Genomic DNA, 9618 nt, shown 5'->3' on the forward strand with positions numbered 1-9618 from the left:
GGTCCCTGTCTGGCCCTTCTGTCTACCTCCCGAGGCCATTTGTCCTCCCCCAACCCAGGGCACCGTGCTGCCTCCCCGGGCCTCCGACACACACCTCCCCCCAGGCCTCTCGGCCCCCCCCAAGCTCTGCCTAGGCTTTCCAGCCCCCCACCCCCTGCCTCCTGTCCCTGCGACCTTTTCACTGGCTCTGAAAGGGCCTGAGAGCACCTCCCTTCCCAGGCAGCGCCGGCCACCTGGTGAGTCCTTCACTGAGACCAGCAGCCAGACTGGGGAGGATTCAGCTATGTAGCTTTCAAATGCCTTTTTTCTTTTTATGCTTTTTTTTTGGGGGGGGAGGGGGGTTGGGGGGACAAGTGCTCGTGCTTTGACCCTAAAATAGTGTACCAAGCTGCCCGCTGTCAGCCCCTCTTCTCCTCCTCTCTCAGCCTCACTCTTCCCTCTCCCCGTCGGTGTATCACCGCAGCCTGACACTGGAGCCCGGTCCCCAGCCCTCTCCCCAGACCCCTGGGACCCCCACACCCTCTGCCTCCCCTCCCTTGCTGGCCCTTGGCAGCTGCCGGACCCTCTGCACCCTCGGTTTCCTGGGCTTCCCGCTCCCCACCACTCCTCACTTCCCACTTTGGAAAAGCGGCCACCGGACAGCTCGCCTTCCGGACCCTCCGGCCAGCCGCCTGCTGCATTGCAGTGCAGCTCTGCGAGGGAGGGAGGGAGGGGCACAGCCCGAGGCCACCCCGGGCGGGGCGGGCCATCCCTCCCGGGGGCCCCCAGCCCAGGGCAGGCTGGCCCCCTCACGCTTTCTGACGCAGTTAAAAGCGCCACTACAAAAGTAAAAAACGCCAGTCCCTACTGACTGTCTCCCCCTCCTCACTTTCTGGGCTTAAAATGTGGCCCAGGCAGCCCCCTTGTGGCACTTGGGGGCGCCACAGACTCTAGGCTGGCACCTGAAGAGTTCAGACCTTCTGCTTCCACTGCACCGTGAGTTGGCACAAATCTTCAATGGCCCAAGCCTGCCTGATGCAGACCTCGGCTCAGCTGCCTGTCTGAGTGGGGGGTGGCAGGCCCTCCCTCCTCCCTCTCCGGGTCCACACGTTCTCTCTTTCTTCCCTCTCGCTCTCTCCCTCCCTCCTTCCCTCTCTCTCCTGGAACTGAAACTCTCCTGTTGCACACTGCTCTGACAAGCAGACAGGTGTCTGGAGACTGGAGCAGGGTAGATAGAGGTGGAGGGTGGGAGAGAGGCTGTGAGAACAGGGGCTTTTTTTTTTTTGCTATGACGTAGTTTCCATCTCTATCTCACAAACAGGGAAACTGAGTTGCAGAGGCTCATAGTGACCATCTGTGTTAGAAAAGGGGCTGGGGTCCCTCCCCCTGAAAGTGCATTCTAGTGTGGGGCACTCCCCTGCAGACCTTGCCTCGGGGCCTGTCAGCCATCCAGCCCTCACCCACCCCACCTGGAGGCTGCTCTGGGGGGTCCCCTTCCAGGATGTGCTCCGTCCTCTCTAACTCACTGTCCACATAAACAAGCCCAGCCCTCGTCATCTCCATCTGCAATCTGCTTGGAGGTGGGCAGGGCCCTTTCCACATCAGGTTAATAATGCCATTTTCATAAGCCTATGCCCATAGGTGCTACCACCTAATTCTGAATCTGCCCTTCAAACGGATTGGGCCACAGAGGAGCTGGGATCTCAAGCACCGCTGGGAGGTGCTTATAACTAATCAATCCATCCCCTGCCTACCCCCCCCCTAGTACTCAACACAGCCTCGCTGAGCAGTCTTAAGCAGCAGGGTGTGGTGGGGAGCCTCGGACAGCCTGGGGTTCCATCCTAGCCTGCCTCACACCAGCTGAGACGGTGAGTGCAGAACTTCACTCTTCCCTGCCTCAGTTTCCTCATCAGTCAAATGGGGATTATGAGGCTGATGCTGCGAGTTTCTGCCTGCCAGGGGAAGAGTCCTATGCCCACCACCCCAGCTCAGGGCTTGTACCCTATATCGGGCTCCATACTAAATCTCAGCTGCAGTCACCCCCTTCTTGATCACTTGATTTACAGTGACTCACTCCTTGTCTCTTTCTCCAACCAGACTGAGCTTCAAGGACAGGAAGCCGACCGGCGTCCAGCCTTCGCGTCCAGCCTTCGCGTCCAGCCTCCAGCTCGGACCTGGGCCGGGAAGGTAGGTGCACGATGGTGGCGGGGGAAGAAGTGCCTGGTTGGGTGACTAGATCCCACAGTCTGTGGGACGTCTGGAACCCACCAGGCTGCTCTTTCCAGATGCCCCCTGTCTACCCTGACCCTTCCAGGAAGTGGCAAGGAAAGACTGTTCTTTAAGCCTTAGCCCCAGGGACCTCGGGCTGCTATATACAATGCAAATTCTTGCTTTATTAAATACAGATGTGGGTTTAAATGTCATTTCTACCATTTACTGCATCTACTGTGAGCTCACAGGCCTCAGGCTGCCTCTGGCTGACTTTTGTGTGTGGTTCAGCCGGCAAAGGGGTCTCTGCCAGGCCAGGTGCCCCTTTGCACCGAGAACGGGGTCCCGAGGAGGCCAGAGCGGTTTTTTTCTGGCCACGCTCGCTCCGTGCGTGCGTGCCGCCCTCCCCAGTCCCTGCGTCTACTCTACAGGCAGTCGCGAAGTGTGTGCTGAGCCCGGCTGCCCTTATCTCCTCTGGTCTCACTTAAAAGCTGGTAGGGAGCCCCTCTCGTCTCCTTTCCAGAGGAAAAACTGAGGCTCACAATAGTGCAGGGTATTGCTGGAGTTGCACCTAGGGACTGGGAGTCCAGCCGGGTCCGCCCGGCCCCGGAGGCCCCCAGCCCCGCGGCGGCTGCCCGCTGGTGCGGACGCGGTTGCCGCCGCCGCCGCAGCTGCCGCCGCTGCTGCTGCTGCTGCCGCCGCCGCCGCCGCCGCCGCCGCCGCGGGCTGACCGGGGCTGCCGGAGGCTCCCGCGGAAGAGGCAGGGGGGTTGCATATAGAGAGCGCTTGCTCTCCCTGGCAACTGGCAAAAGGGCCATAAAAAATACTGAGAGGGCTGGGAAGCCGCTTCACAGGGGAGAGCCAGAGCAAGCGGACCCAGGCAGGGAGACCCGCGCCCTCCCCTGGGCTCTCTGCAGAACAGCAGGGCAAAGGGCTCCGTCCCAGCTCCCCACCTGCAGAGGCGGAGGTGTCCGGGACAGGTGTAGACGGCCGCGATCCTGCCGGGAACAGGGAGGGACCCCAAAGCTGACCCTCGCCAGGGGGCTCGCTCCACCGTCCGGGGAAGGAGAGGACCGAGAGGGAGCTATCTGCCTGCAAAGAGCTGAAGGCCGAGGGGGCGAGGGGGCTGCGCGAGCCACGGAGGCAAATGCAGAAAGCAGGGGAGGGCTCCGCGCAGCACTCAGTGTGCGAGCCCTGAGCGGGCTGCTCGGGGAGAGAGGGAGCTCCCTGTTACAGGAGGCATCCGAGCAGAGAGAGGCAGGCCGACACTTGGCCGGGAGGCTGCAGCGCGGCTCCCTGCCCGGGCTGGTAGCCCGCACGTCTAGGCCTCTGAGCAGCTCCTACGGAGCTGCGTCCCGAGCGAGCGTGGCTGGCTGCAGAGGAGGCAGGCTGGGGTCAGAGCAAGGATGCGCAGACATTTCCCCTAGACCTTGCCCTGAGCTGAATGGCAAAGGCACCGATGGCTGGTGGAGCGCTTCTGTCACAATGAGAGAGTGAGGGAGAGGAGCGGAGAATGGGGGTGAGTGCTCGGGGCCAGTGGGGGGTGGGGAAGAGGGGGACTGTCCTTCAATCAGCTCCCCTGTCTCAAGGGCCCGGCCACCTGGAGAGGCCAAGTGCCAGCCCTGGCTCCCAGGCCCAGAACGGCTGACTTAGGTCTGCCCTGGGGCAACAGACTGGTGTAAAGGGTGGGGGGCAGCCTTCCTGGGGGTTCTGCTGAGTGAAGGGGTCGCTGGTCATGGGTAAAAAGCAGGGCCCTTTCCCATCGGCTGGGCCACAGCCACCAATTCGGCTGGCTACTGAACCGTGACATGCTCTGGGGACTCCTGAAAGCCCCTCATCTGGGGCCGGGCTGAGGGGCCTGTATGTTGATGAATGAGGCCAACTCTGGAGCCCCGTGCTGGTTCTCCAGGCTCCTTTATGGGGACTTGGTTCCCAGGAATCTGGGGGGGAGGATGGGGCCTTTAACGGGAGACCCCCTGCTATACTAGGCTCTCTTCTGCAGTTTCAAAAGGCGTTTTCTTGTCTTTGTTCCCTGTGCAGGCTGTGTTTGTGTGTGTGTGTGTGTGTGTGAGGGGTGTGTAACAGGCTCGCTGAGGGGGTCCCTAAAATGACCTCACTCACCCTCAGGGGCTTAGAGGCGCGCCTCCATGGCGTAGAAACATAGGGTAGAAAAGATTCAGAGAGGTCAGAAGCACCAAGGACCCAGGGACAGAGCCCCTTGTCACTGCCACCTAATTGTCCCGCTCCTGACAACCCAGTCCGCCCGCCCAGGAGCTGTCAGTCTAGGGGTCCCGAGAGCTGCTCCGACCTGCCGTGGGGGGGCAGCATCGTGTTGCAGGTGGAGAGTGCGGGCTGGCTCCCGCAGACAGACAGACAGACTGCGGGCTGCCTGCTGAGGTGCTGCTCGGAGACTGTTTCTCCCTGTCTCGTTTTGTTGTTTTCGTCATTGCTGTTGTTTTAATCTATTTTTTTAAAAAGTGAAATTTTGAAAATGTTTGGTAAAGTGAGATTTACATGTTCTAAATTATGGCCTCTGTAGCAGTACATGGGGGTTGGGGGGGTTGGAAGAAAAAGTCACGCACCTAAGAAATTATGCAAAGAAAGGTTTTCTGGGCAGGGTAGCTGGTGCCTCAGAAGAGGACTCAGGATTATCCCTGGTGTGGATTTGAGAAGTCATCTCCTCACATCCCTCACCAGCCACAGGCTACAGGGGCAACAGAACCTTCCCCTCCCGATGGGCAGCCTGGCTGGGGAGGGGTCCTGCGGAGGACGGGCACTGTCCCAGTCCCTACAGACCAGTGGCTGCCCGGGCTCGACACGAACGGCCCATCCCAGCGTGTGGAGTCAGGACAGATGACGTAGTCTGGGCACGAAGCTGGGGCTGCAGAGGCACGGGCCACTCCTCTAACAGCCGTGGAGAAACAGCCCCGGGGTGAGGCGTGCGTCTCCCCAAGCCCCCGCTCCAGAGTAAACAGCCCCAAAGCTTAGAGAGAGGGGTCTTTGTGCCCCGTGGCCGAGGAAGTTCACTTCTGTGTAGAAAGCAGCACACAGTCGTGCCCCCACTGGGGCAGGCGGCACCGATGCACAGAAACCTCATTTAGGCTGGGCCGGGCCCAGGAGCCTTTTCTGTGAAATTTAGGAGAAGTCGGGTTTAGCCAGAAGTTCTTCCAGGAATTATGAACCTCTGGAGACTGTAACCACTGTTCCTTCCGAGCCACCCCTGCCAAAGTCTATAAAATACGAGCCTGAAAAATCTGCCTGAAGAGCAGTCTGACATTTTATATATATTCATAAAAAATAAAATAAAACAAACTATCGCCAAACTTTTTAGGAGAACCCAATTAAAGCCGGCGGGGCAGCCCCTTTCGCGAGCCCCAGGTGTTGGCCAGCGTTTCCCTTGGGGTGGGGGTCAGCGCCTGCACGGGGGGCACGGGGCTTTCACGCCCTGCTCACATTGTCTCTGGGCCTTTTTGTCTTCCTCCGAGGGCTTCTGAATGGAGCTGCCTGTCTCAGGACGGAGGGCTAAGCATTTCGGGAGGGGATGAGACGGGACTGACTACTGATTCGGGTTGGGGGTGGTGCGCCGATGGCCGTGCTGCATGATGTGTTTGCGCTGTTTTCTCTTGGAGCCCATGGGAGACTATGATTACTTTTTTTTAATATCAGGAAACTGGGGCACAGAACATCTTGGGGACTTAAAAGGACACATAATCCTATGTCTGGTGCGTAGCTGGGTTTGTGTTCTTGACGATCAGCCTCTTGGGGTGCCATCTACTCACCCCCGACCCCAGGAGGAAAATAGGGGGAACAACATTTTGAACACACTGGTGACTTTTATTCCCCCCGAGGGCAGGTACATCCTCTACACCAAGGGTGATGTGGACTTGGCATCCTAACCCATGACCCCCAAAGTCTGTGTTCTTTCTAGAACATGCCACTGCTCCTAAGATAGAGGCACTAGTCTCAACCACGTCCTTTCCCCAGACCTGCCACCGTCACCCCAGCTGGTGGCCCTATTGTCACATGCTAGGGCTTTCCTCTTTCTCATGTCCTGGGACCGGCCCATTTCTCTCTGGTGAGGAACAGGCCACAAAAGATGCATTCATCCATTTCCAAGCTGTCACCAAGGCCCCCATACCCATCACAACCCTGAGATGCTACTACCTTTGACCTGGAGACCCCAGACTCTGGGTTCTGGGGTGCTGCACACACAGCAACCAGCAGACACACCAGGCGTGTGCCCCCAAGAGGGCAGGACAGGGCAGTGTGGGGCAGCGGGGTGTCAGCCAGTATCAGGCATGTGTTTGCAATCTGACAGAATTCTGCAGACTCACCTGGGCTGCCGAGCACGCACCTCTGTCCTCTGACCCTGCCCGTCCTCCCAGGAAAGAATGTCAGGCGGGTCTCAGTGAGGGGACATCAGGTCCAAGCAAGACAGGAGCCTAAGGCCCTGAAAAGGGACAAAGGAAAAGGAGCTGATTAACATATGGGCAGTTTCAGGAATGCTAGAAAAATGCAAATCATTTTCTGGGGCTAGGAAGACGTGTCAATGAGGCGTCACAATTCTGGGAACTAAGTTTTGCCGAACTTTTGTCCGCTGTGTTGGTGGGGTGGGGAGCCTGTAGTTTGGTCTGGAAGGCTGAGAAAAAAGCCCAGAAGGAACTGGGGGAAGGAGGAGGGATGGGCACGAGGTTAGGGAGCTCCCAGCCAGACCCTGAAGGGTCTTACGTGCCAGGCTAAGGCCCTTGGACCATGTCCCAGAAGTTCCAGGAAGTCAGATAGAGGATTTAAAGCAAGACAGTGACACGGTCTAAACTGGCATTTTAGAAAAAATCACTCAATGAAAATATAAACTTTTCCAAACTGTTTAATGCAGCTGCCCCACCTGTAAGAACTGGGGGTTAAAGAATGGTATTTACAGAGTAAGCCACAGAGATGCTCACGGCAGGGTCATTAGCAATAATAGCACAGGACCACCTGAGGTCACTTCAGGCTGGTGTCAGTGGGGCAGCGTCTTATTAATTCAAACCTTGGTTCGTAACGAGCCGTCCTCATTTATCTAGGCCGGGGACACATCTATTTCACGGGTCCACACTTATTTATATTTTCTTACATCATGCAACAAGCCCCCACGAACCTGTCGGCCACCCCGACAACGGGGACTTTGACTGAAGCCACTACTGCACACGCACACACATGCACACTCACACTCACAGTGCACGCACAGCTGGGGTTTTCGACAGGAGAGGAGGGTCTGATCAGCAGTGGTGTGCATATGTACCCCGGATTATTAAACAGCTCTTAGAGAATGAAAGAGCGGGACCGACTGTCTTCTAATGGATCCCAGTGTTCTGTGCAGAGCCGGGTTGATCACGATCTTTTGTTCTTAAACACTTTTCGCCTCACGGGTCCAGGCGTGAGGACCCGTCTGATTCTGCTAATGTATGCGTGCACATATTTATCTGGGACAATGCCAGGGGCACGCGGCAGCCCACTCCTCAAATCCAGACCCCGGCAATTACTTACACCTGCCTCCACGATCCGTCCCCACGGGGGGAGAACCCAGGGCTTTCGTGACAGCGAGGTGGTTGAAACAGGCGCCAGGGTGGACAGATTACAGGGTGCCAGGGTGTTGTTACAAGTAGTGGCGTGGACATTTACTACCTCCAAGCAGATACCTGAGTGAGGAGAAACACGCTGTACAAAAGGAGTGCAAAGAAAAAAAAAAATCAACAAAATCGTAGACTTTAGGTCTGTTTCTACACCTATGCAAATGCACAGAAAAACATGTCTGACGCCCATAACAGCCGTGAACGTGTGGGGGTGGGCGTGCCGGGAGGACAGAGGGGTGGGAGCTGGCTTCTGCTTTTATCGGCAATGTTTCATTTTTTTAGTAACGACTGTATTAATTATCAATGCGCTTCTCGGATAATTAAACATTTTGTGAATTTCTTTTTTTTTAGTAACAAATACAAAAAGAAAAGAAGGGTATTTTGGTTGATGGAGTAAGAGTGGACATGTATGTCCAAAACAGGGGGTTTCTTTTATCCCAAAGATCTTTTTCTTTTTTCTCTCTGTTTTAAAGCTGAAGCCGGGGGCCCCCGAGTGGCATGTCAGTGACACGAGGCTAGCCAGGTGCATGCCTGCTGGCTGTGACTTCACCCCCCCCTTATTGCAGGCCTGCAATCCCCCCAGAGCCGCCCAGCGGGGGTCTGCAATGCACCCACTGGGGAGTGCTTTTTCCTCTTCGGTCTTTAAGAGGCCCCGCAAGCTAACACCCTGGCCCGTGTCCCCTCCGGGGATTAGCTGGCTGAAATGGGAATGTGACGTGAGAACAGTATGGGAGAAGGGGACAGGGGCCTCCGGGGAACAGCAGCCACGCAGCTCACATGCATCGACAGCCGCGTGGCTTGCTGGCAAAGAGCCCGCCTCGCTGTGTCCCCCGACAGCTCAGTCCCCATGCACAACCCACAGCTGCCCGGTTGTAACAAGGCAGGTGTGGCGTGTGGCTCAAGAACACAGCTATTTCTAACCTCTCTGCTCACGAGAGGGGGGCACCAGGCAGGTCCTTGCCTGTCCTCTTCACACCCATGGTAGCCCACCGCTCCCCACCTGCCTGCCAGAGCCCACCTGCACCCACTTCAGCTGTGTCAGGCGTCAGGACCCCTGACCCAGCATGGTGCTTGTAGATGACCTACTGTCATCTACAGATAAAGACACTGAGACACCCCCCCCCCCCCAAGGATACAACACTTAGCCAGTTTTGAACCCAAATGAGTCTGGACCCTCCTGCATCTGCACATGACGACTAATTGGTTAATCAGTTAGTCTCTCCTCCCACTGCGCTGACACAGATAAGGACCTTCTGGAACTTTCCTCCCCTCTGCCGGGAAGTGTCTATGATGCTTTGCCAGCTGCAAAAATATATTTATGACAAACAAAAATAAAATGTAGTACCCAGATTGAAGTTACCTGCACCACCTCTGGGCTGGGCAGTTCACCATGAAAATGGTCACTCTTCCTTCGTAAATCCAGGCATTGTCAATAAAGCAATGTCGCTGATACAAGAGAATGCTCTCAGGAGCCAGGGCGGACCCTCCCTGCTCCCTTTCCCCTTGTCTTACCCCTGGATTCCAGACAAAAGAGAAGGGCTTTCAGAGGGACAGTTAGGGGACAGATCTCTCAAACTAAGAACGACTTTTACGTGTTGAGTACCTACTGCGTGACAGGCCTCTTACCTGTTACTTCAGTTAGAGCATCGAGCTCATGCTTGAAGAAACCTGCCCCCCCACACACAGGAGATGGGTGGGGAGACGTGCAGCCCCTGGCCCAGGCTCATCCACCTCCTCCCAGGGGAATGTGCTCTCTCCGCCCTGAGCAGGCCCCTCGAGCCCCCGACAGAGATGGCCCAGTGGTCAGCACCCTTTCTGA

The 9618-nt window shown here is 56.9% G+C and overlaps 1 non-coding gene across 1 annotated transcript; it reads right to left on the reverse strand.

The window, feature by feature from the left end:
* Positions 1 to 7522: 7522 nt before the first annotated feature.
* Positions 7523 to 7600, reverse strand: LOC136377987 (small nucleolar RNA SNORD112). Its single transcript, XR_010746579.1, has one exon. It is a non-coding gene; the product is annotated as a small nucleolar RNA SNORD112 (small nucleolar RNA).
* Positions 7601 to 9618: the final 2018 nt, after the last annotated feature.

The sequence above is a fragment of the Saccopteryx leptura genome, chromosome 6 (assembly GCF_036850995.1).
Source record: "Saccopteryx leptura isolate mSacLep1 chromosome 6, mSacLep1_pri_phased_curated, whole genome shotgun sequence".
Taxonomy (NCBI): domain Eukaryota; kingdom Metazoa; phylum Chordata; class Mammalia; order Chiroptera; family Emballonuridae; genus Saccopteryx; species Saccopteryx leptura.